Here is a 26592-nt window from a genome sequence, read left to right on the forward strand (position 1 = left end):
ATCCCAGACCAGACGGCCGCGGCAGGACGGCAGGATGGGGGACGCGAAAAGGAAGCCAGGTTCCCGGCGCGCCCAGCTCTGCGCCAGGCCGCCCCCGAGCCCTTCCTTCTTCGACCCGCGCCCACTCCCCACTGCACACGCACTCCATCCACCCTCCGCGACACCCCTTCCCGCGGCTGTCGACGAGGGCAAGGGGTTCCTGGGATGATTCAGGACACCTCCCCCGGGACGAACTGGGTAATCCCGGCGCAAATGGCCTTCTGGAGCCCAGTTCCCCACCGTGAGCTCCGTCCTGCCCTGGGTTTATCCGCTGTGCGAAAGCCCGGTGTCAGAGAGCCCCAGGTGTGCGCCCGCGCCCCCCCCCCCCGCCCCCGGCCGCGGTCGCAGGTGCCCCGCATGGCTCCTCTTACCGGGGACGTTCGGGAGCGGTGGGCCTGAGCTCGTGGAGAGGGCGGCGGGCGGGACGGCCGCGGTCCCAGAGTCCAGGCCCCCCTCCGCACTTCCCGGCGGCCCGGCCGCTGCGGCTCTGCTCCGCGCGCCGGCTCCCTCGCGCGCTGCAGTAGTAACACCTGCCCCGCTCCCGCCCGCCAATTGAGATTCTCCTCACATCCGCCTGCACGCGGCGCGGGCCGGCCCTCCCTCCCAGGGCGATCCCCGCCGGCCGCCGCGCAGGCCCCCCGCCTCGAGATCCCGCCTGCGCGCCGTCCCCTCTCAGGCCTTGGCCGCGGTGGCGGGAGCGAGGGCGACCAGCTGGGGGGCGTGCGCGCGAGACGCGGGCGGCGAGAGGGCTCGACCGCGCGCCCCTGGAGAAGTTTGGGGTGGGCGGGGCCGGGCGCGCGCCCCTGGAGCCCGGCGGGGAGCTGCGCGCTGCGGAGGCGCCCCCGCCCGCTGCGCGCCCCCCTGCGACACTCCCACGGCACCCCGCCACCCACGGGCTTTCCGGGCCTCTCGGGCGCCGGGATTGGCTGGGAAGGGCGGCGGGGCGGGGGGTCCTCCCCGCGCCGGGAACCGGCTAGCGGGTGGGAGGGAGCCGATTTGCTTCAGGGGATAAAGATGAAGGTTTTCCCGAGTCGAGGAAGGGAAGAAAAGGAAGAGAAAGGGAGCGTTGCAGACAAAAGGGGCGGGGGAAACGGGGTCGTCCAGCCCCACCGCCCCGACCGCCGCCTCCTAGCGCCCGTCGGTGGGTGGAGTCGGGGTCCGGGGCTCTCCTGCGTCTGGGGAGGGGAGAGCGTGGGCGGAGGGGGCCAGCGAGGAAGAGGAAGTGTGTGGGGCGCAGCACCTCGGACCCGCTACCTGATGGGACCCCACCGCGAGGGCTCTGGGGACCACTCTGCTTCTCCTTCTCGGGGAGGGCAAGGCCTGGGCCCCCCTGAGCACAGAGGCAGGTACTCCCTACACTTCCAGGGCGGGAGGGGCAGGGGAGACGCCAGCCCGGGCGTCCCTCCCGAACCTCATCCTCAATCCTCAGCTCCCACCGCCCACATCTCAGGACCCCAGTTCAGTCAAGTGGAGCTTATGCTGGTGAAAGGCCACCCCCATCCCGACGTCCCCCCTCCCCATGCTTGGCCTCATCCCCTCCACCCTTAGCAACTCCTCCTGGTCTGCATACTCAGAATCCTGAATCAAGTTTGGGGTTCGACTCAGGAAGGGACAACCCCAAATCCTGTGGTGGGGGGAGAGATTACTCTGGCTTCCACGGGGGGCAGAGTCGAGGATACCTGCAAAGCCCTGCTTCTCTGCCCTCCTCCCCGCGTCCCCAGCCCCCAGCCACATCCTCGGAGCTGGGCCACTGCAGTGCCGCTGCCGCACTGCTGCTCCGCGCTGGGCTGGAGCCTCTCTTTAGAACGGCAGCCAGTCACCGACCCGGGTCTGCAGAAAACGCTGACTTGGGGACTTCTAGGCTGCAAGCGCTGAGGGCGTGTGTGCCACCCGCCTACCTGGTGGGGCTGCGCACGGGTGGGAAGGGGACAGGACTGATGCCCCAGGCCCTCCAGTCAGTTCTGCACACCTCTTGCCATTCCTCAGATGGAAAGGGCACCCAGGGGTCAAGAGCTCAAGGTCAGCTGTTCAGCAGGAGGGCACCAGAGGTTTCCTCCACACCTCCATGCCCAGCACCAGCTGCTGATCTCCCACAGTGAGGGGCACCTGTCACCTGGCTGTCCCTCTTCTGTTTCTCCTTGGAGAAAGAAAGCCTTCTCTCTCAAAATCCCACAAGCGCGTCTTGCCAGGAGGAGGAAGGAAGCGGTTGAAAGTTCTGCAGGCTGGATTCAGGTGATACGCTGGGATTTTCTGCTGCTCGGTCCCAGGACACCACCCTGCTTGGCAGAGAGAGCTTGTGGCTTAAGGACTGGAATGTGATGCTGCCTGGATACAGGGGGATGGATGAAATGGCCTTTGTGGCTCCTTCTGGTAAAACGGATCCCCAAGCCTTACTCAAAGCTGCCTCCAGTAAAATGGTCTAATTACAGCAAAACAAAGCATTTCTGCAGGACTGTCTGCTCTTTCTGAGAATACCTGTGTTTAAGGTCTGAGCTCCCTTCAGAGGGTCCCTTCCCTCCTGGGGGGCAGGGAGTGCTGGGGGGCAGGGTGTGAGTCAAGATGGGGAGGGGGGAGCTTAGAGCCCCTCCAGCACCAGAACCCTCCCCCAGTGGGGGAGCGGTAAGAGGAGCAAGGCAAGGAAGGGACAATTTTTCACTCCTTCGTGGCAGAGGCGGCCCCCAAAGGTTTCTCAAGTTCTCGTGTTGGTGCCAAGTTAGGCCTGGAGCTCTTCTTGTACCCCAGATGCATGGTCCCCAGGGCCTGGGTGCATCATGGAAGCTGCACCCCCCCCTCCCCAGGGACTGCTAGTGCCCCCCCCCATTGCCCATCCTACCCGGTCCTCTAGTGCCTCCTGTGTCAGCACCCCTGCATGCTGCCCAGCCTCCAGCCTTGTGCTCCAGCTGCACTGATCACCTTGCAGGTCCTGAAAGGGCTGTGCTCTTCCTGCCACAGAACCTCCGCACACGAGGTCCCCTCAGTGGAGGACACCATCCTCTCTTCCCACGCCCTTCATCCTGCGGGGCTCGTTCCCTGATGCCTCCTGCCCGGTGCTTCACCTCTGCAGCACTGGTCACCCTTGTCACTTCTGCTTTTTATCTCCCCCTCCCTGGACTGGAAGCTCCCTCCCTCAATAAACCTTGCTGGTTCTGAGGCTCGGTGTTCTTGAACCCTGGCACTGCCACTAGTACACCACGTGACCTTGGGCTAATTGTGCAGCCTCTCTAATTGTGCAGGTGGCTTCTCACCTGCAGCAGGGATTCTAATTCTAAAACAGAGTTACTGTGGGGCTTACCGGGCGATGCATGTACAGAGACTAGCACAGCGCCGTTCCCAGTGCCCACTGTCGGCTCCTGCTGGTGAGGAGGGAACAGAGAAATGGACGGGGGCCCCCTACCACCAGACTTCTCCTGCCCCCGCCCCCACCTGTTCTCCCTTAGCAGTTCCGGGACCCTCACTTCGTCCCTTGGCTGCCCCTCCCCCACCCCAGCCGGGCCTCTCCCGTGTCCACAGCCAGGTCCTAGGCTTCGCCCTGCCTTGCCCTCAGCTGCGGCACAGCCTCGGGGTGGAGCCCTGGTGGCCGTCATGCCTTCCATTGTGATCTGCGCCAGCATCACCAAAAATCATCCCTGGTTAAGTCTACCTGCCCCGGTGCCTCCTCTGCAGAGACCCCCGAGCTGCCCCTGATGCTGAGATGATCTGGTGGGGGCCCATCAGAGGGCCCCAAGGGGACGTGGGGACTTGGTCACTTCCCTGGATGGGCTTTCTGTTGCTGTTCCTTGTCATCCTTCCTGTCTGGTCTGGCCCTTCCCCCCAGCCCTGCAGCCCGACCCACCACCACCACGGCTGCTCCCCTGGAGCGGTAGGCAGAGGTGGCCTCACCAGAAATTCCCACCCGAGCCCAGCCTCAGCTGAATGAGGGGACAGGAAGGAGGAGGGGAGATAAGAGGGCTCTTGAAAGGCTCTTCCCCTTGACCGAGTGCCCTCCCCACTCCAGACCTGTCCAGACAAAGTAATGATGACTCTCAGCCCTTCCCTTCCAGAAGCACAGCAATTCAATTTCCACAGAGAGCTTCTAAATCCTGCCATCACCGCCGTGCTCATGCCAACCCTCCCCGCCCCTCTCCCTGAGCTTCACTGGACAATCTGAGCAGCTGAGGCCACAGACTCTGAAGGACTGGACATTCATGCCCGCCCCAGGTGACTCGGAGAACATCATGCTAAAAACGTAGACTTGGGGAGTTCCCGTTGTGACTCAGTGGTTAACGAATCTGACTAGGAACCATGAGGTTGTGGGTTTGATCCCTGGCCTTGCTCAGTGGGTTAAGGATCCGGCATTGCCGTGAGCTGTGGCGTAGGTTGCAGACGTGGCTCGGATCCCGTGTTGCTGTGGCTCTGGTGTAGGCCAGCGGCTGCAGCTCCAAGGAGACCCCTAGCCTGGGAACCTCCATATGCCCCGGGTGGGGCCCTAAAAAGACAAAAAGACAAAAAAAAAAATAGACTCAGAAGCCAGATGCCAGGTTTGAATCCTGGCTCTGCCACTTAGCGGCTGTGTAACCTTGGACAAGTGACTTAACCTCTTTGTGCCTCCTCTGTGAAATGGGAACAAAAATGCTTTCCACCTTGTACAATCATTGTGAATATTGCCTCAGTGAAAAAACACGTAAAGAACGTAGAACAGGGAGTTCCCCTTGTGGCTCAGTGGGTTAAGACCCAACTAGTATCCATGAGGATGTGAGTTTGATCCCTGGCCTCACTCAGTGAGTTAAGGATCCTGCGTTGCTGCGAGCTGTGGTGTAGGCCAGCAGCTGCAGCTCCAATTCAACCCCTAGCCTGAGAACTTCCATATGCCACAGGTGTGGCCCTTAAAAAAAAAGGAGGAATGCGGGAGTTCCCGCCATGGTGCAACAAGATCCAACAGGATCAGAAGTATCTCTGGAGCACCGGGGACACAGGTTCCATCCCTAGCCCCCGCGCAGTGGGTTGAAGATCCAGCGTTACCAAAGCTGTGGTATAGGTCACAGCTGTGGCACAGATCTGATCCCCGGCCTGGGAACCCCATATGCCTCGAGGCGGCCAAAAGGGAAGGAAGAATGCAGCTGATCAGACCTCACAACAGCGCCTGAGGGGCAGAGGGATGGACCCTGGGGCCGGGGGCGGTGGGGGGGGGGGTAGTGATGGCCCTTGACCTTGTCTGACCTGGCCACCTGCTGAGAGATCCCCCAAATGGACATTTCACCCCCAGGGGGTTCTCATTCTTTGAAAGATAGTCAGGGGCACCAGCCGCAAGTGGGCAAGTGGCCCCCCAACATAAAGGACCTCACCAGGCAGCCTCCAAGACCCCCAGACAAAGGCTGAGTGAGGCCGTCCTGGGGGGAAGAGGTTTCCGTAGAAGCAGGTGGGTGCATGGACCTAAGGAGGTTGGGGTTCTGAGCTCATAACCATGACAACACAAAGCACACACTGCATGCTTTCCACGTGCCAGGTACCACGTTAATGTCTGATGCGAATTTACTTAATACTTAGGAAACCCCAGGAAAGTGGATTATTCCTATTCCCCTTTTACAGACAGGAAATACAAGGCAGAGAGAGGTAAAGTAACTTGCCCAAGACCACACAGCTAGGGGGTGGAAGACACAGCATCTGAAGGCTGGCGTTCTGCCCCTGAGATTGCACCCCACTCCCTCTGCCACCTGCCTAGCTTGTCTATTAGGCCCTCATTCCTAACCATGAGCTGGACGGGGTGAGGAAGCTGGGTCCTACCTAACCTGACAGCTATCTTCTGAAATGGGTATCTGTCCCCAGCTCACAACCAAGAAAACCAAGGCTCAAAAGTGCAAATGGGAGCTCCCGCTGTGACGCAAGGGGACAGGCAGTGGCTTGGGAGCACTGGGACTTGGGTTCATTCTCGGCGCCACACGCGCATCCAGCATTGCTGAGGCTTAGTTCGAGGCTGCAGCTCGGATCTGATCCCTGGGCTGTGGGGTGTGGCGTCCCCCCAACCCCCAAAAAAAGCAGTGCAAGTGATTTGCCCCAGTTCACATAGTGGGAAAGTGCCAGAGCTGGGGGCACCCGCTCCAGGGCATCCTGCCCCCACCCAGGCCACACCAGGCTCTGCGGCTCTAGCCTCCCTGAACTAAGAAACAGGCCACCCTGGCGCCCCACACAGGCTTCTCCTGGACGTGGGGTGCGACCCCAAGGCGTCTCCAGCCCCAGGCAGATGCACAAGCATCTGAGAAGAGCAGGGTTTGGCAGAGGCCCCCGAAGAGGAAAACGAATGGGGCCTGAGCTCGGAGGAGCTTCCCAGAGAACCCAAGAAGCCGAAAGAATCAACTCCCATGACTGTGGGTGTGTAATTGGCAAAGGGCGACTGTTTACGGCGTGAGCTGTCCACCTGTGAGCTCCTGTGAGGTGCCCGGACAGCCACCTGCAGGTGAGGAGCACAGGTGTGTGTCCTCTGAAAGGAGAAGCTAGGAGGGACACCCCCCTTGCCCCCATGGACACGGGTTTACCTAGGACCGTAAGCCCTGTGGGGCTGGGACACAGGCAGACCAGAAGGGTCAGCAGGTGTGTGGAGACATTGGGAGGGAGCAGGGACACCCCTGGACAGGGCGGGGAGCCTCAAGTGGGGGCTGTAAAAATGCCCTGGAGGGGCACCAGGTGCCCAAGAGTGTAGGGGCAGGAGGCACCGGGCAGAGCTGGAGGGGTGGTGGGTCTACACAGGCACAGCTGGCTTGCCAGTACTTTGCAGATACCACGTTCTCTCAGACAGAAGGTCGTGGCAGCCCTGAGTCCAGAAAGCCTATCAGCTCCATTTTTCCAACAGCCCTTGCCCACACGTCCCGTCTCTGCATCGCAATTTCATAATTCCTGCAATATTTCAAACTTTTCATTAGGTTTCTGTTAGTTACAATGAGCTGGAAGAGGATGGTTAGCGTTCTGTTTTGTTTTGTTTCATTTTGCATTTTATGGCCCCACCCGCGGCATATGGAAGTTCCCTGGGCCAGGGACTGAAGCTGAGCCATAGCTGCCACAACACCAGAGATCGAACCCAGGCCTCTAGAATAACCTGAGCTGCTACAGTCAGATTCTTAACCACGGTGCCATGGTGGAAACTCCCAATACAGGGTTTTTTTGGTTTGTTTTTGTTTTTTGGGGTTTTTTTTTTTTTTGGCTTTTTAGGGCTGCACCTGCAGCATATGGAGGTTCCCACGCTAGAGGTCAAATCAGAGCTGCAGCTGCTGGCCTACACCACAGCCACAGAAACTCGGGATCCCAGCTGCATCTTTGACCTGCATCACAGCTTATGGCAATGCCGAATCCTTAACCCACTGAGCGAGGCCAGGGATGGAACCCGTGTTCTCATGGATGCTAGTCGGGTTCGTTAACGGCTGAGCCACAGTGGGAACTCCCAGTAAAGTATTTTTTTGTCTTTTTTTTTTTGTCTTTTCTATGGCCACACTTGCAGCATATGGAGGTTCCCAGGCTAGGGGTCTAATCAGAGTTATTGCCGCCAGCCTATGCCACAGCCACAGCAACTCAGGATTTGAGCCGAATCTGCGACCTACACTACAGCTCACGGCAACGCTGCATCCTTAAGCCACTGAGCAAGGCCAGGGATCAAACTCGCAACCTCATGGTTCCTAGTCGGATTCATTAACCACTGCGTCACGACGCAATAAACTATTTTTAATTAAGGTTTGCACATTGTTTTTTTAGGCATATTGCCTTCACACAGTTAACAGACCACAGCATCGTGGAAACATAACTCCGTGCACCGGGAAACAGAAAAGACTTGTGGGGCCCAGCCAGGCTGAAGGGGTGGCTGCGACCCCACAGGCAGGGGGCAGGGAGGAAGCCAGGCAGGTGGAAAAGAAGCAGTCCTACTGCGAGGTCAGGCAGGTGAGGTGACCCTGGCGGGGCTTTGGGGGAGCAGTGGGCATGCACGTCTAGGAGGAAGACTGCACACTGAGCTACTAGATGGGGTGGGGTGGGGGTCACCCAATAAGAGCAGGTGCAGGACAGGCAGGGGGTCGGAGGTGTCATCCAGTAAGGCTCACGCAGGGGGGTGGTGTCACCCAATAAGCATGGGCGCACAGCAGGGGTCACCCAGTAAGAGTGGGCGTACAACAGGTGGGGGGTCAGGAGGGAGTGGGGGGGGGCGGGAGTTCACTTTGGAAGCCCAGGCCAAGTTCAGGAGGAAACATCTGGGGGGCACTTGGACACAAGGCACAGGAGGGCTTTGGAGGGGAGATGTGCCTTTGGAAGACATTGATTCTTGGGGGCAGGGGGATGGGGTGCGGCGCGTGTACACTGGCTCTGAAAATGTTAATAATTCAAGTGACAGCAACTGGCTTTGGTCCCAGACTTGAACCCAGGCTGGTCAGTTCTTGCTGCCTCAGCACAGGTATCTCCTAGCTCCTACCTCAAGTCGGAGGAGCTGCGACATGCTCCAGAACCATCTCTTCTCCTTCCTAAAGGTCCCAACCCTAACCCCTAACCCTAACCCTAACCCTAAAGGTCTGTGTGCGTTTTTTTGCTCACATACCCATTTTACAGAACGGAAAGTTGAGGCAGGGTTTCACTAAGCCACACGTGTTGACTGTAGAGTCTGACCATTCAGACCCCTCGGCTGGGAGCCGGCTGCCCTCGCCCTCCAGTGGGTGGCTCTGAGCTCCTGGCCCTGATGCCTGGCTTGCTGGGCATGTGTCAGGGCTGTGGTGATGCCAAAGGACCATCCCCTGGGGCCATGCACACATGCGGGTCCTCAGCCCCCATCGCCTACTCCTCCTCCAACTGATGGCATCCTGTTCCCAGGACACTGTCCCAGGTCCACTTTGACACATCAGGCTTCCCTGCTTTCCATGTCCTTGAGGAGAGTGGACGGAGCGCACGGTGACAGGACTCTGCCCCCAACAATGGGATGGCAGGAGGTTGCTTGCTGCGGCGTGGGGGTCCTCAGCCTCAGCCTCCAGTCACCCGAGGAGCTGGGCCAGCCCCCACCCCAGAGATTCCATGTGCTCAGCATGGGGACGGGGGCGGGGACACCAGCCATTCTCTGCACAGCCCAGGGTGAACAGCCCTCCATGAAGATACCACAGCTCCAGGAGTTCCCGTCGTGGCGCAGTGGTTAACGAATCCAACTAGGAACAAAGAGGCTGCGGGTTCGATCCCTGGCCTTGCTCAGTGGGTTAAGGAGCCAGCATTGCGGTGAGCTGTGGTGTTGGTTGCAGATGCGGCTCGGATCTCGCGTTGCTGTGGCTGTGGTGCAGGCCAGCGGCTATAGCTCTGATTCGACCCCTAGCTTGGGAACCTCCATATGCCGTAGGAGCAGCCCTAGAAATGGCAAAAAGACAAAAAAAAAAGAAAAGAAAAATTGTCCCTTGAGCTGACTGGCTGTGTGACTTCAAACAAGTCTTTCTCTCTGGGGTGACATCTCAGAGCCCCCCAAATCCATGTCTTTCCAGGAGGGTCAGGAAGATAATCGATGCATGGTCTCCAGGTGGCCCCGAACTTGGAGCCCTGCCAGCCTGCTCTCAACCAGCTCTCACCCAGGCCCCAAACAGGGGGAATTAATGGAGTGTTCTAGCCTCATCCCTGGCCCAGAGCTTACCAGGGAAATGAGGGTGACATTGGTGCAAATAATTGAGTGTCTTTCCCAAAACGGTCGTCAGGCCCCACTGCTTTAGTTGCTGCTTAAATGGATGAGCTAATTAATTTAACTAATTGCTCCTGAGGCCAATATTTTCAGTCATGTGACCCTAGAAGGCTCGCTCTCCCAAGAAGGCCGCCAGGCTACCCACACCCCCGAAAGGCCAGCTTCCTGCTTCCCCCCACCAGTCTGACCTGCACTCGGCCCAACCCTTTATCCTGGAGGGGCCAGAACGGCTCCCTCTGAACCTGACTCCAGACTCACCCTGGCGATTCTCTGTCCATTGCACAGCCTTCTGTTCACAACGTGCTTCACATGTCAAATGCATTGGGGGGCGGGCAGGGCAGTGATGAGGAAAGCAGATAGGACTGTGTCCTCGTGGGGTGTCCAGTCCACTAAGGGACCTGAGCCTGATCCAGCCACATGCCTACACACGACAGATCTATGCTACGCTCGGAGCTGTGAGGGAGCGTGGGTGGTGCTATAGGGCTATTGGACGGACCTCTCAGGGAGATCAAGGGCGGCTTCCCGGAGGAAGTGGCACCTGAACTGAGGCTGCAGAACCATTAACCAGGCAGAGTGAGCAGCCTCTGTACAATCCAGGAAAGAGGCGGTAACGGCTGGGCCGGGTGCTGGGATGAGGGGGGAGTGACCGTGTGGCATCAGGTTGATGTGGAGAGAGGGGGTCAGGGCACTGATGGGACTTGTGGGCTGCAGACTGGATGGTCATCACTCACCGGGCAAGAAAACCCTGGAGTCCGCTGGGGGTAGGCAGCTGGGTAAGAGGATGAGGTGGGTGTGGAGTCCCCCTGGAGGTGTCCAGGTGGAGATGCTGAACGTGCAGGGGACAGAGGGCCTCAGCGGAGGATCTGGGCTAAAGACGTGCTGAATTGTGAACCTGGAGGAGGACTGAAGCTGAGGACTGAAACGGAGGGGCCCGTTCAGGTGAGAAGAGGCCTGACTCCCCGAGATGGTGGCCCCTCCAGATGGACGCACACCCCATTTCACAGGGTCGCCCTGTCCCGTTTCCTTTTTTTTTTTTTTTTGCTTTTTAGGGCCACACCTGCAGCATATGGAGGTTCCCAGGCTAGGGGTGGACTCAAAGCTACAGCTGCCGGTCTACACCACAGCCACAGCAACACCAGATCTGAGCCACGTCTGTGACCCACACCACAGCTCACAGCAACGCCGGATCCTTAACCCACCAAGTGAGGTCAGGGATCGAACCTGCAGCATCCTCACGGATAATAGTCGGATTTGTTTCCGCTGAGCCACACCAGGAATTCCCCCGTCTCCTTTATCTGCTATTAAAGCAACAGCTGATCAAGAGCCCCAGAGCATCCGTGATGAAGGAACCTTGCCGTTAGCTCAGGCACGAGTGCAGGGCTCCCACCAGCCAGACGCCACGCCATCCTTCCAAGGCTCTCTCGCTCCCACCCCCGGGAATCAGATATTCCTGCCCTTGTTTCTGGAGTGGGATTCTGGGGCTTGGAGAAGCAAAGCCATGTCTAGGATCTAGTAGGATGCCTCACTTCCATGACATCTTCCCAAAAGGCACGTGCCTGGAGGCCAGGGTGGGGGTGAGTAGGGTCACGAGGCCCCAACTTGCATCCCTGATGGACCGGCCTCTGCCCACACCTGCCGGCAGGCAGCAGCCCCCTCCTCCCCAGTCTGCACATCTGTAAGAGCCAGGACAGTGGGCCGCCTTATCTTGAACTAAAGTCTGTCTCCCTGTGGCTTCCTCCACTGGTGCGACTCAGCTCTGAGGACAGCCCCCGGGCCTCCTGGATGCCTTTGCTGATCTGGTCCACCCTTGTTCCAGCATTTTCCACTGCCTTTAATATCCAGGCCACATTCTTCTGGACAAGACCCCTCTATCTGTCCTTTGTGAAATGGGATGTCCAGAGAACCATAACACACCCTAAATACGAGCCAACCAAGCCCAACCCCAGGGTCAGACAGAGCCAGCTGATCTCTTTATGGTCAGTGGCGCAACGGGCCCAGCGAGCAGAGCTAATTCAGACCCACCCGCATGGGAGGCATGCCCCCAGGTCATAGGCACCCACGACTTCGCCTCCAGGCAGACCTGGGGCCCACTGCCTTGGGTAGCATTTGGACAGGAAGACCCTGGCAGGGGTACCATTCCAGGGGGGAGCAGACAGCCCTCCAGCATCACCCAGGAGAGCCTTGCACTGACTCCCACTGGCCAGTAGGAGGTGTCCCAGAGGCCTCCCTCACCCCGATGTTGCCCCCGAGTCCAGAAGCCTAGTGCAGTCCCTTGTTGGCCCTGACAAGGTACAGAAGCTGGGCTGGGCCAGCAGCGGAGCAGGGTTTCTGGAGGGTGGGGAGGTACGTGGGGCCTGCCTCCCTGAGTTAGCTCAGGTGGGGGTCATGACCCTGCATTTGACATGGAGCCTGACTGCCCCCCTCACCCCTTGGCTGCCTGGAACCGCTATGCTAGGACATCATCAACAAACCATCTGGGCCCCGGCTATGTCCTGCACCACCTCTGGGGCTCTGCTCCCAGCTTGCCCACTGACCCCAGCAGGTCACATTTCCTCTGAGGGCCTCAGGTTCCTGCTGATCAAATTGGCAGGGGGTGGGTAGTTCCCATTGCAGCTCAGCAGGTTAAGAGCCTGATGAGTATTCATGAGGATGTGGGTTAGATCCCTGGCCTCACTCAGTGGGTTAAGGATCCAGCATTGCCGTGAGCTGTGGCATAGGTTGCAGACACAGCTCAGATCTGGCATTGCTGTGGCTATGGCATAGGTCAGTGGCTATAGCTCCAATTTGACCCCTAGCCTGGGAACTTCCATATGCCATGGATGAAGCCCTTAAAAAAAAAAAAAAAAAAGACAAATTAGGGGGAGGGTGGTGCCCTTCAGCTCTGCTGGCTCTAGAGGGTCTGAGAGCTGGGGGACTGGCAATGGTCAATGGCCAGGGGTGCCTGCCCCTTTTTGGAGAAAAAGAGGAGAAAGAGGACCAAGGATGAGGATGTGGATTCAGCGAAGGGGACAGGTTGCAGCTACATGTGCTCTCAATGACAGAGTCACCAGGGTGTTGTGACGTGACCAGGGCCATGGAGGCAGCAGAGGCCAGGCCCCGGAGCCAGCCCCCACCTTACCCCCCCCCCCAATGCCCTGCCTGGCCACGGTCCCCTCCTCTCCGGCTCCTCCTCTGCCTCTGCCCTCCAGTCCTGCCTGGGCCACAGGGCTGGGTGGTGGCAGGAGAGCTGGTGACCCACTCCCCTGCCTGCAGCCCTGGGGCTGTGACAGCAGCCACCAGAGGAGTGAGGAGGCTGTGGCTGGAGCAGACGGTGTGAAGGCATGTGGAGCGTGAGCCAGAAAGCAGCAGGCGACCCACACCCATCTCAGAGGCACTGCACTGCAGTACTTGGGGTTTGGGGTTAGTTTTCCTCCCTAAATGTCCTCATGTCCTCGGGAAATGTGCAGCCGAATGCTTCCAGAAAGGGGTGGCCAGGTTGCCTGGGAATGTGCCAACCCTTCTGATTCAGAGAACCGGCCGCCACCTCTCACCTCACCCGTGCAGCCCTGCCCTCCATGGGGGCAGGAAGTGGGGCAGGCCTGGGATGCGGCAGCCCGGGGACCCTCCTGATATGTGGCTGGGGTACTTCTCAGCTGCCTGGCCCAAGGCCTCTGGCTCCATCACCATCACAGAGGCATGGAATCCTTCAGATGAAGGAGAAACAATCTCCCCCGCCACCTCACCCCCATGTACCTCTGAATGAGCTTTTGGGGGGTGGACAAGGACACCCCTCTTTGTTGCATCAAATACGAAATCTGCCGCAGGTATCCCTGGGGAGAAGCGACCCCCTTACTCACCGCATGACCCACTAACTTCGCACATGCTTTGCCTCTATGTTCTTCTGTTCTTGGCTTTCATTTTAAGGGAACGTTTCCATCCAGCTCTGCTTTTCCGATTAAAAAGGTGGTGAGTTCAATCAGCTAAGAAAATAAACCCAGACCTGTCTGCCAGCACCTCCCGCCCCCCGCCCCCTGACTGCCGCAGGGAGACTCGGCGGAAGAGGGAACTCCGCTGGCCCAGAGCAGCCTGAGGCTGGGGGAGCAGCGCCCCCAGGGTGGCTCTAGCCTGCCCCAAGCTCTCTGCCCACACCTGGGAGGGGCAGAGAGGCCCATCTACCCCTCTCCTCTGATGGCGGTCTCTCTCGGGCACACATAGCTCTAGCTCGGGGCAGCCAGGACACAGCAGAGGCAATCTGGGTACAGCTGGGGGAGACACGGCCAGTCTGCCATCTGCTGCACAGGTGACAGCCACTGACACGCAGCTCAGGGCTAGGAGGCCAGAGCCTCTCCCTGCTGCCACCAGACTCCCTGGGCCCAGCAGGCAGTGCCTCCAGGCCCTGAGGGGCAGTAGGTCTTTAAATGAAAACCAGCCAGCCCTCCGCCTGGGAGACACTGCCCTCAGCACGTGGTGTGTCCACCAGGGCACAGGCTGCAGATGCAAGTGGCAGCTCTCTGCCCCGAGCTCAGGACAGGAAGGGAGTTGGGTCAGCCCTGGGGTAGGGGGACACCCCACCAGGAAGCAGAGGAAACCCCAAGGGATGCTGACAAGGGCAGACCATGGTCCCAGCCCCGCTGCCTTCTGGCTGTGTGTCCAGAGCAAGCACACTTGGTTTCCTCGGCTGTACCAAAGGGACACAGCCACAGTTCACGGGGCTGCGGGCCAGGGCACATGTGCCCTCCGAGAGCCAGGCCTCCTGTTGGTTCCACTACAGCCACCCCAGGACAGGGCAAGGAACCCCCAGCCAGCAGCAGACTCCAGATGCAAATGTGCACAAAACTCTCCTGGAAGCTCTGTAAAGTGCAGACTCCCAGGCCCAACCCCAGAGATGCGGACTCAGGAGCTTCAGGTCCAGCACCTGAGTGGTTATGACATTTTGAGAAGCAGGTGGACAGGAAAGAGAGTCCCAAGCCTGAGCTTCCAGGAGCCTGTGGGTGTGGCCTGGGGGCAGGCAATGTCCCAGCCCTGCCTCTGCTCCCCTCTGACCAATGGCCAGGACTGTCAGTGCTTTGCTTTCCCGCCACGTCTCACGCTTCGCGCCCACATTCCTCAAAGCAGCTACTCATGAGTCCCTACTTGGTTTCAGACACTTTCTAGGGCTGGGGTCGGGCCAAACAAAGACCCTCGCCTCGTGAACCATGTAATTCTTTATGCACTGACTCAGCCACTCACTCACGCAACACTTCCACGAGCCACTCTACCAGGAGCAGCGCTAGGGGCCAAGGCTGACAGGTGCAAAGCCCTCCTCCTAGGAAAACGGCCAAGGAAGCGACAGTCCTTCGGGACCAGATGCTCTTGGGGACCCTCAGCTCCAAACCCCAAGGGCAGGCTCAGGCCAGAAGGCAGGGAAGGGGCCATGCCCCCCGCCCCAAGAGGAGGAGCTGTTTGGAGCGATGGATGGCTGGGGATCCCCCCTGGGTGCCCCCACCCACCTCCAGCTCACTCACCATCACTGCCAAGTATAAGAATTTCTATTTCCCCAGACCCAGCCCTGTCCCCTTACATAATCCTAGGCCTCAGAATTCCGCAGTGAGGACTGGCCAATTCCCCCAAAACCCGCATCAGGCCATCAATAACACTCCAGAAGCCTCCTGGCCGGGAGCTCAGCCGCAGCCTCCAGGCTTCCTGCCAGGCCCGCACCCGTCACCAGTTGAGCTCTGGGCTCAGCAGGTGTTGAGAGAATAGACTGCAGTGCTGGCCAGCTCCCCACGCCCGATGCGGAGCAGACCCAACCCCTCTTCAGCAGGCAGCGGGGCTCAGGGAGGGCCACAGGCTAGTCCATGTGCTTCATTCATCCTTTCACCTCTCCGCTAGCTACCTCCTCTTTAGACACCCAAGGAGTCTGTCAAGTCCCCAGGCCATGCAGGCCACCAGCCAGGTCATGTGACAGCCACAGACAGCAGAGGAGGCACACTGAGCAGAGGGGGCCAGGCCTCCAGTGAAGTCTCAGGGAGCAGGGGCAGGGCGTCCAGGCAGAGGGACCACGGGAGGCCAGGGCAGACCTGGGACCAGTACCAGATCTTCAGATTTGCGCTGCTTCCACAGACGTAGGAGTGGCACTTCCTGAGTCCCTGTGAGGAGCTGGGCCTGCCAGGGGGCTGGGGGGGTGGGGGCATCTGACAACGATGCTCAGAGAGCCCTACAAGGAGGGGGCCAGGGGCCCGCCACAGGCCAAGAGTGCGGGCCCACAGAGCCTCAGGCTGCCTCCCACCTGCCAGGGACAGGGCGGCCAGGCTGCCCCCCACCCCCCAGGCGCTAACCTGAGGAGCCCAGCTCCTCTGGGCACGTGCCAGTTCTTGGAGATACCACGGATTGTGATGACAGGAGCGGGCTGTGTCACACAGCGTGATGAGCTCACTGACACCAACTAGTAAGGTCCCAAGGGGTGAACTGGATGTACCCAGGGGCGGGCGGAAGTGCCCACGGTCAGTGAGCCGGGCGTGGTGGCAGCGGCGATACCCCAGGGCCAGAGCTGAGGTCTCACCTCCCAGAGGACAAAAGCTGGAGCAGGACACTGCCCCTCGCCCAGTGACCTGCAGCTTCGTGCTGGGGACTCAGCCCCCTTGGCTTCTGCTGGCTGCTGCTGGGGGTGGTTTTGCCCTTGTGGAAATGGCCCTCCTTCACAAGGGATCTTGTCAATTCAGCCCTGCCCGCGTGGGGCGCCTGCGCATGGGGAGACCTAGTGTGGGAGTCTCCTCCCCCCGTAGAACCCAGTTCCTGCTCCACACCCCACGGCCTCGGCCAGGCTCCCCAAATTGTCCTTCATTCGCCTGCAGTGATGGGATGTGGGCCAGGGAAGGGGCCACAGTCCCAGCCCAGCACAGAGGGGACAGGACTCAGCCACCCTCCCGCCCCAGACAAGCCTTCCCGCCTCAGAGGGAGACCCAGGGAAGAGGGGCCACACCCGTGGCAGGAACTGCCCCAGCTCTGCCTCCAGGCAGGCTCCCCCTGCAGCATTCCCAGAGTCTGGTCACGGCCCCTCGGGGCTTCTGTCTGCTCCATGTCAAAACCTGGAGTCAGGATTTCCCGTCGTGGCGCAGTGGTTAACGAATCCGACTAGGAACCATGAGGTTGCGGGTTCGATCCCTGCCCTTGCTCAGTGGGTTAAGGATCCAGCGTTGCTGTGAGCTGTGGTGTAGGTGGCAGACTCAGCTCGGATCCCACATTGCTGTGGCTCTGGTATAGGCTGGTGGCTGTGGCTCCGATTCAACCCCTAGCCTGGGAACCTCCATATGCCACGGGAGCGGCCCAAGAAATGGCAAAAAGACAAAGCAAAAAACAAACCAAAAAAACCCCTCAGGATTCCACAAGCATGGTGCCCTCTGGGGTCATGACACTTGGGTGTCAGCACCTTGCCTGGGCTCTTCCTATGCCCACCTGCAGGTGACACCCCTCCTGTGCATGCAAGTGGGAGGCAGGACCCCTGAACTTGGGCTTCCCAAACCCGGGGCAGGGCTGCAAGGGCGGAAGGACAACCTCTCAGGTGGTAGGGCAAGAGATCCCATTCTCTTCCTCACGAAGCCCAAGATGTCCTCAGGCTCTAACCTCGGACCCCTCACCCCCAACTTCCTCAGGGCCCCGTTTCTGTTTCCTAATCAACTTGATTGAGGCATAATGATGTACTTTAGTTAAATGGAATTACAGGAGTTCCCTGGTGGCCTAGTGGTTAAGGATCCAGCGTTGTCAACTGCTGTGGCTTGGCTTCAATCCCTGGCCTGGGAACTTCCACGCTCTGTGGGCACAGCCAAAAAAAAACCCAATAATATTTACATACTTTAACATAAAATATACTAATTTAGGGAGAAAAAAGAATGTATATATGTATGTGTGACTGTCACCTTGCTGTACAGTAGAAAATTGACAAAACACTGTAAACCAGCTCTAATGGAAAAAAAATAAAAAATAAAATAAAATATACTAATTTAGGGAAGGTTTGCTGAATTTTTTTTTGTTTCTTTCACTCAGCCCGTTTTTTATTTTTATTTTATTTATTTTATTTTATTTATTTTTTTAGGGCCGCACCTGCGGCATATGGAAGTTCCCAGTCTAGGGGTCCAATCGGAGCTACAGCTGCCGGCCTACACCACAGCCACAGCAACGCTGAATCCAAGCCACATCTGGGACCTACACCACAGCTCACGACAACTCTGGATCCCTACCCCACTGAGCGAGGCCAGGGATGCAACCCACGTCCTCATGGATACTAGGCAGATTCATTACTGCTGAGCCACAAAGGGAACTTTCTGAATTTTCTTTAAATAAATTTTACACTTTGATGAATTTTTTTAAGAATAGTCCCATTTCACATCATTCAAATGAAGATACAGACCAGTCCCCTCACCCTGAAATGCTTCTGAGCACCTCTCTGTGTTCCAGCCCCGTTGTCCCAGCCCCAGGTAACCCACCACGGACTCAATTCACCTGTGTGAAAGGTCCATCCCACTGGAGTCCTAGAGCCCACACTCTTCCCCTCAGTATCAGTAGTTCACTGTCTTTTATTGCTGAACATAGTATGCCCTGAGAGAGTGTCTACTGAAATGTAAAATTTTAATTTCAATTTAAAGGTGGGCGTTCCCGTCGTGGCGCAGTGGAAACGAATCCGACGAGGAACCATGAAGTTGCAGGTTCAATCCCTGGCCTCACTCAGTGGGTTATGGATCCAGTGTTGCCGTGAGCTGTGATGTAGGTCGCAGACATGACTCGGATCCTGCATTGCTGTGGCTGTGGTGTAGGCCAGCAGCTGCAGCTCCGATTCGACCCCTAGCCTGGGAACCTCCATATGCCTCGGGTGCGGCCCTAAAAATACAAAAGACAAATAAATAAATAAATAAATACCATTTAAAGGTTCTTTCTGTCTCTTATTCTTATCCTTCCCCCAGTCTCCTTCTAAGAGAATTATGAGTTTGTTCCTGGGATGAACGTGGTAAAGAAAAAAGGAAGAGGAAGGAACAGGAGAGCCTCTGCCACCAGCTCTCACTCTGGCTGGGCTGGGCTGCACCTTGTCGGGAGAACTTGAACCAAGAAACAACCGGGGCTGAGGATGGATGGTAAAATTCCTGATCTGGGCACTCGAGGAGGCTGACAGGGGAGCACGTGCATGTTTGGGGACTGAGTCACAGGCCTTCAGGTAGAGTCTGTGTGTAGACAGAGAGGAATTGTACCAAAGGCATCACAGGCGGCGGGAGGGAGGGGGAGCTGGCCCTCCTGCATCAGGTCCTTCTGCCCTAAACTCCTCCCTGCAGTTCACAGCTTCTGAGCACCCCCGACACACACCAATTTGCTGTCTTCCTCCCTCTGTCCTCGCGCCCATCACCCCAGCCCCTGTTTTGTTTTCCTTTTCTTTGTTGCTTTTCAGGGCCGCACTCGTGGCACATGGAGGTTCCCAGGTCAGGGGTCACATTGGAGCTGCAACCACTGGCCTACGCCACAGCCACAGCCACAGCAACTCAGGACACGAGCCTCATCTGCGACCTACACCACACCTCACAGCAACGCTGGATCCTTAACCCACGGAGTGAGGCCAGGGATCGAACCCACATCCTCATGGATACCAATTGGATTTGTTTCCGCTGCACCACAACGGGAACGCCTTGTTCTCTTTTTCCACGTTAATTGGTCATCGGTCCAAAATTTACATTTGTATCATTTGTTGTACTTATTCCACAGACTTTTGTGATCACAGTTCCCAATATAAGAAGCCAGTAAATGGGGCACAAATTTCTTTCTTTCAAGCGCTAACTAAAATAAGGTGGTTTTGTCAGCAGTTCTCAATAAAAAAAAAAGATCACCTGGTCCCTGTCCTCATGATGCCAAACAACTAATTTAACTTAAATTTCCCCAGTGATCCCACAGCCTGACGGGCTCTTTCAGCAGAGTCTAGATCCGATTTGCTTGTCAAAATGGTAAAATTCTCTTCACCCAGAGAAATTTCCTGTCGGGAAATTGGGGCAGACTGTGCCCCGCAGAGCAGCCCTGATGGCTCGGGACTGACCCCCAGGGAGCCCACATTCCATACAGAGAAAGGGACAGTGTGAAGGGCAGACGCCAAACAGCAGAAAGACTCGCCTGCAGGAAGGGCTGGCGGGAAACCATGGCGCTCCTGCTCCTCCGCGGGTACAGGGGCAGCAGGAAGACCCAGAGTCTGGGCCACCTGTTAGGGACTAGAGCCCCAGAGAACAAACAGACAGGTGCTGCCAGGGAGGCCTCCAGAGGCAAGGGAGAGGCGCCTCCTGTGGCCTGCCAGCCTCACCCTCCAGCCTTAGCCTTCAGCCTTCAGCCTCAGCCTTGCCCTCCAGCCTCAGCCTCCAACCACAGCCTCACCCTCCAGCCTTGCCCTTCAGCCTCAGCCTCCAATCACAGCCTCAGCCTCCAGCCTCGCCCTCAAGCCCCACCCTCCAGCCTCCAGCCTCAGCCTCAGCCTCTAGCCTCGCCCTCCAGTCCCAGGCTCCACCTCTGGGCTGAACCTGACCAGATTCCAGTTGGCCCAGGAGCTTGGGAGATGTGGTTGCCTGGCTTCAGAGCTGAGCAGAGGGCCGGTGGGGAGCGGCTCTGAGGGCAGCAGGTGACCAGCACAGTGAGCGTGTGTGAGCACGCAAGTGTGAGGTGTGTGTGTGTGTGTGAACTCTGGTCTGGCCAGAAAGAGGTACTGACACCTCGGTTCATGCTGGTTTCTCAAGAAGCCCCGTGTGGTAATGAACGGAGCCCACTGCAGGCTCCCCAGATGTTTCCAGGCTGCCCGCCCTGTGCTGTCAGCCCCTATGCTGGAGAGGTGACAGCTCTGAGCAGGGATCTGGGGTCCATGGGGACAGGAGGTGTCAAGGTCCTGAGGGCATCAGCACATCCATATCCACAAACATGCCTCCTGCTCACAGGCGTGCACTGCTCACATGCGTGCACTGCACACGCAGACACACACTTGTGACCTGTGCAGAGACTCACACCACGGGCTGTCAGTGGTTTTCTCACATGGTCTAGAACTCTCCGGTATGATGTGCGAGGTAAGCAGGGTAACAGGGTAAAATACAAGTGCAGGAGTTCCCGTCGTGGCACAGTGGTTAACGAATCCGACTAGGAACCATGAGGTTGCAGGTTCGATCCCTGGCCTTGCTCAGTGGGTTAAGGATCCGGGGTTGCCGTGAGCTGTGGTGTAGGTCACAGACGTGACTCGGATCCTGCGTTGCTCTGGCTGTGGTAAAGGCCGGTGCCTACAGCTCCGATTAGCCTGGGAACCTCCATATGCCATGGGAGAGGCCCTAGAAAAGGTAAAAAGACAAAAAAAAAAAAAACATAAGTGCAAAGCGGAGCCCCAGCTGTCACTGCGTCTCTATGTCGTCTGCACTTGGTCGGGTGTGAATGAAGCGGTGAGTTACAAGTGGAGTTGCTGTAGCAGCCACAAGCCTTAAAGGCTCTGGGGTAAATAAGCAGAGCGAAGCCCTGACGTGGGGAGAAGGTCACCAGGACAGCCACACCCACCCCTGCAGGACCAGGCATCTCTCAGAGAGGCTGGCACTGGCTTTCCTGGAGGTCGGGTCACCTGTGGTGGAGCTGTGGGCAGACGGGGGCCAGGTGTGGGTCTGATTCTACAACCCACCCACCTCCAGGGATCCTGGACACCCAACGTCCTCATCCTGAAGCCACAGGGACAGAGCAAGCCAGGCAGGAAGGCCCAGCCAGGGAAGGGCTGGGGCTCGAGGGCCAAGCAAGAGAACCACAGATGCTCAGGTAGGCTTGTGTCTCATTCCTTCAAGGCTTTGGGAATTCTGGAACCTGCTGGTGTTTCTGAACGGCTCGAGTTCCATTCACAAATTGAGTGCATTGGAGTTCCCGTCATGGCTCAGTGGTTAACAAATCCGACTAGGAACCATGAGGTTGCGGGTTCGATCCCTCGCCTCGCTCAGTGGGTTAAGGATCCGGCATTGCCTTGAGCTGTGGTGTAGGTTGCAGATGCGGCTGGGATCCTGTGTTGCTGTGGCTCTGGTGTAGGCTGGCGGCTACAGCAGACCCCTAGCCTGGGAACCTCCATATGCCGCTAGAGCGGCCCTAGCAAAAGGCAAAAAAAAAATTGAGTGCACTGATTTCACACAAGCCATGAAACTACAAAGCTGCGTGTCACACAACTAGCCCCAGGCCTTGACTTCTTCCTGCCCTACATGCGGTGCTGAAACGCCACCTAGAAACACCAGTTACCGTCTCACTCTTCCTTTTAGTAGGTTTCAAGGCCACGGCTGAGTAGAAAGAGGAGCCTGTGACTGTGGACTTAGAACGTAGCCCTCAAGGCTTTGAGGCCCCACGAGCGACCCCACCTCACAAGGGCTTTGGGGGCAGAGGGCAGGTCACGGAATAGAAAAAACAGAAAAGCGGGAGAGCCGGGCGCTTGGCTCTTCGGCCAAACTTCCTGTGACACCAGGAGCCTCTGGCTGAACTGGGGGAGGTGCCCAGGATCCCCACTGCCCAGCGGCCCCCAGGGGCACATCCTGCCTGCTCCTGTCATTTAATAATTTAACAGGTAGAAGAAGGAAGGGGCGGGGGAGTGACTCAGTGGCGCTAAATCAAGATGAATGAAGTTCCCGCCAGGGTTTATTACTGCATCCCCGGGGCTGGGAGTGCTTCCAGAGGCCAAGAAAGCCATGTCCCAGCCATGCTGGGGGCCTGAACCCCTCACACCTCAGGTCTGGAGGCAACTGTCAAGGGAGCAGAATGAAGGGAAGGCACAGCAGGCAGCCCTGGGTCACTGCTCTGTATGAAAACCCCTCCTGTCTGTCACTCTCTCTATGTGATCAGCACAGCTCTGAATGGGTCAGGCAGCCAAAGGGCCCCCACAAACTTGGGGTGGGGAGGCAGCTTAGCACCTTCTCCCCCCCCAATCAGGTCCCCATGCGCCACACTGCGCACTCCCACCACCTGCTCTTGTGGGCAGTGCCCGCTCACGTCCACAGGGCATCGGTTGGCTAGGAGGGGCAGTCAGGCCAGCCCAGCACAAGAGCACCACTCACTTCCCTGCAGCTTCGCCAAGGCCGTCTTAGCCCCTGAACAGAGCCAGGCAGCCACGGTCGTCCCCATGGGTGGTTGTTTTTGCTGTTTGTTTGTTTGTTTTTGTCTTTTTGCCATTTCTTGGGCCGCTCCCATGGCATATGGAGGTTCCCAGACTAGGGGTTGAATCGGAGCTGTAGCTGCCGGCCTATACCAGAGCCACAGGAACGTGGAATCCGAGCCGTGTCTGCGACCTACACCACAGCTCACAGCAATGCCGGATCCTTAACCCAAGAATGAGGCCAGGAATTGAACCCGCAACCTCATGGTTCCTAGTCAGATTTGTTAACCACTGAGCCACGACGGGAACTCCTGTTTTTGCTTTTAATAAATATTATTGGAGTATAGTTGACTTAGAAAGTTGTTAGTTTCAGGTGTACAGCAAAGTAAATCACATCTATTCCTTCTCCCATGTAGATTATGACACGCCATGGAGTAGATCAGCCTGTGCTATGCAGGTCCTTGTCACCTATTTCTTTTTTCTTTTTCTTTTTGTATTTTAGGGCCATCCTCATGGCCTATGGAGGTTCCCAGGCTAGGGGTCCAATTGGAACTGTAGCCACCAGCCTACACCACAGCCACAGCAATGTGGGATCCGAGCTGCATCTGTGACCTACACCACAGCTCATGGTAACGCCGGATCCTCAACCCACTGAGCAAGGCCAGGGATCGAACCCGCGTCCTCATGGATGCTAGTTGGGTTCTCTAACCGCTAAGCCACAACGAGAACTCTTCCTGTCTACTTCATATACATGGCAGTGTGTGCATGTCAATCCCAGCCCCTAGTTTATCCTTCTGTCCTACCTTTCCCCCTTGGTAACCTTGAATTTGGTTTCAGAATCTTTGGGTCTGTTTCCGTTTTGTAAGTTCTTTTGTGTCTTGTTGTTGTTGTTGTTGTGTTAGAGTCCACCTCTTAGTGATCTACTCAGCCATTAAAAAAAAGAATGAAATAATGCCATTTTCAGGAACATGCATGGACCTAGAAATTATCATACTAAGAGAAGCAAGCCAGAGAAAGATAAATATCCTATTAGGTCACGAACATGTGGAATCTAACAAAAAAATGATACAAAAGAATTGACAAAACAGGGCATTTGGGGGGCTGTGCCCGCAGCAAGCAGAAGTTCCAGGGCCAGGGATTGAACCCATACCACGGCAGTGACCCAGGCCACGATGACAATGTCGGATCCTTAACTATCAGGCCGCCAGGGAGCTCTTGTCCTCTGACTCTTAAAAAAAATCCGAAAGAGGTTTTGGGAAGAATGAGGACAGAATCTTGGCGTTGGAGCTGGAGGGGAGCAACTGGGACAAAGCCCCAGCTACAGATGCTGGTCTGGGGTGTGCCTTGGGCCGAGGTGGCTGAGCGTGCACAGGGCCGAACAGAGAGATGCTCCCTCAATAAAGGAAAACTAGGAGTTAGGACCATCCTTCCTTGAAGATCATCCTTGAAAAGCTAGATGAAACAAACATCTTAAAAGCATCAAAGACCCCAAAAAATTTTTTTAAAAAAAGCATCAAAGGTGTTCCCATCATGGCTCAGCAGAAATCAATCTGACTAGTCTCCATGAGGACACAGGTTTGATCCCTGGCCTCTCTCAGTGGGTTAAGGATCCAGTGTTGCCGTGAGCTGTGGTGTAGGTCACAGATGCAGCTCGGATCCATTGTTGCTGTGGCTGTGGTGTAGGCCGGTGGCTACAGCTCCAACTGGACCCCTAGCCTGGGAACCTCCATATGCTGCAGGTGCAGCCCTAAAAAAATAAAGCATCAAAGACCCAACAAGATAAAGAGGAGACACTGGGCTGAAAGCTGGAAGACAAGAAAAGCCTGGAGGCTGAAGTCCAGCGGTAAAGTTGCTCTTATCCGGAGGGTATGTGTCCATCAGGAAGAAGAGCCTGGCGGGGGCAGGAGGCGAGGGCACCCAGGTGGGGACTTTGATGAACTCACTGTTGTTTTTAACCCTGGCCTCTTTACCTATGTGCATTTTAGAACGAGAGTGGATGGACCTCTGGTCTGATTTTTCACCTCTGGTTATGGAAACCCAAGCCCTGAACTTGAATTAAGGTACCTGCTCTCAGAATGGCTCCAACACCTGCAGGAGCAAAGATCAAATGACGTGTCACACACGGGACTCAGCACAAAACTGAAGATCAGGCACAGAGGGAAGCAAGACGCCTCGAGTGCAAACCATCGGGAAGAACAGGAGACAGGAGACCCACAGGGTGCCAGGGACCAGAATTCGCAGGGGCTGATGAAATATAAAGCCGGTAAATGATAAATACAATGGCTAAAAATAAGAACCCAGTAGACAGATTTCAGTGCAGGTTTGATGCAGCTGAGGAGGAAATGAATGAATTGGGAGGCAGATCAGAAGAAAGGAAAAGTGGCCAATGCAGAAGAAAGGGTAAAACACAGAGAAGAAGACCTGAGCCTTACTGGATTTAGAGCGAGGAAAAGGAGATGACGGAGCAGAAAGACGGAAAAGGATGCTCAGGGCTGATAAAAGACATCAACCCATACATTCAAGAACCCCAGCAGGAGTTCCCGTCGTGGCTCAGTCGTTAATGAATCCGACTAGGAACCATGAGGTTGCGGGTTCAATCCCTGGCCTCACTCAGTGGGTTAAGGATTCGGTGTTGTCATGAGCTGTGGTGTAGGTTGCAGACATGGCTCAGATCCCACATTGCTGTGGCTCTGGCATAGGCCGGCAGCTACAGGTCCGATTGGACCCCTAGCCTGGGAACCTCCATGTGCCACGGGAGCAGCCCAAGAAAAGGCAAAAAGACAAAAAAAAAAGAAAAGAAAAAAAGAAAGAAACCCAGCAAATCCCAAGCAGAAAAAAATAGAAAGAAATGTACATCTAGACACATGAGAGTGAAACTGCAGAGAACAAAGAAGAAAGTCTTCAAAATTGACCAAAACACCCCGCCCAGAGTGGGAGAGCAGGGCAGGCGCCACGTAATATCCAGGTGCTGCTGGGACAGAGCATGTGTGACCCCCTTGCCCATCACATGGACATCAGGGCCTGTGGCTGGGGTGGGCAGTAAAGAAAACCTGGGGCCAGAGACAAAAGGACAGCAGGTGGGGGTCCTCCCAGTGCAGGAGGAGGGCCTGGTCCCTGAACATGGTGATAAACCCCCAGAAAGGGGGAAGGGCCGGGGCTGGGGTGCTGGTGAAACTGGCTCAGAAACCGAAACAGGAGTTCCCATCATGGCTCAGCAGAAATGAATCTGACTAGTATCCATGAGGATGAGGGTTCGATCCCTGGCCTTGCTCCATGAGTTAAGGATCTGGCATTGCTGTGGCTGTGGTGTAGGCCAGCAGCTACAGCTCCGATCTGACCCCTAGTCTGGGAACCTCCATATGCAGCTGGTGCGGCCCTAAAAAGACAAAGAGAAAAAAAAAAAAAGAAACCAAAATGGTGCCTCTGAGAACAGAAGGCAGAGGGCCTCACAGGACAGGTCTCTGTGACATGCTGGCTTCAGGGCTGGAACACCTAAGTTAAGAAGCGGCGGAAGATGGCCTAAACGCTATTACAAACTCGTGGGCCTGAAACCTCAGTTACCTTCCAGGAAAGAAACAGCCATCTGTGCCTAAACGAGGCCCAATCAACCCCAAATAGATTGTCTTGTCTAACGACACCCTTGATCCGACTAGGGCCTTGCCTCCCAGAACGGATCGAATGACGTGGATGCTTCTGTGTCACGAAGACCTACGCTCACCCTGTGACATGTTGGTTCCAGCTGCCCAGGGAGAGAGGCCACAGCCACCTCCGGGGGAGCTCGGGAAGCAGCCTCACCACACGCCTGGCCGCAGCCTGGCCCTCGAGGATTTAC

General features: G+C 56.9%; 1 protein-coding gene across 2 annotated transcripts in view; it reads right to left on the reverse strand.

Moving 5' to 3' along the window:
• The window catches only part of SYT2 (synaptotagmin 2), an 83101-nt gene that overhangs the window by 27962 nt on the left and 28547 nt on the right, over positions 1-26592 (reverse strand). Inside the window, exon 1 of one of the 2 annotated variants that reach the window (XM_047755254.1) lies at positions 411-596. The exons of the other annotated variant lie outside the window; for it this stretch is intronic. The gene's annotated coding sequence lies outside the window, so the exon portion shown is untranslated. Of the gene's footprint in view, positions 1-410; positions 597-26592 lie in introns of those variants that run through there. 2 annotated transcript variants of the gene reach the window in all.

The sequence above is a fragment of the Phacochoerus africanus genome, chromosome 12 (assembly GCF_016906955.1).
Source record: "Phacochoerus africanus isolate WHEZ1 chromosome 12, ROS_Pafr_v1, whole genome shotgun sequence".
Taxonomy (NCBI): Eukaryota; Metazoa; Chordata; class Mammalia; order Artiodactyla; family Suidae; genus Phacochoerus; species Phacochoerus africanus.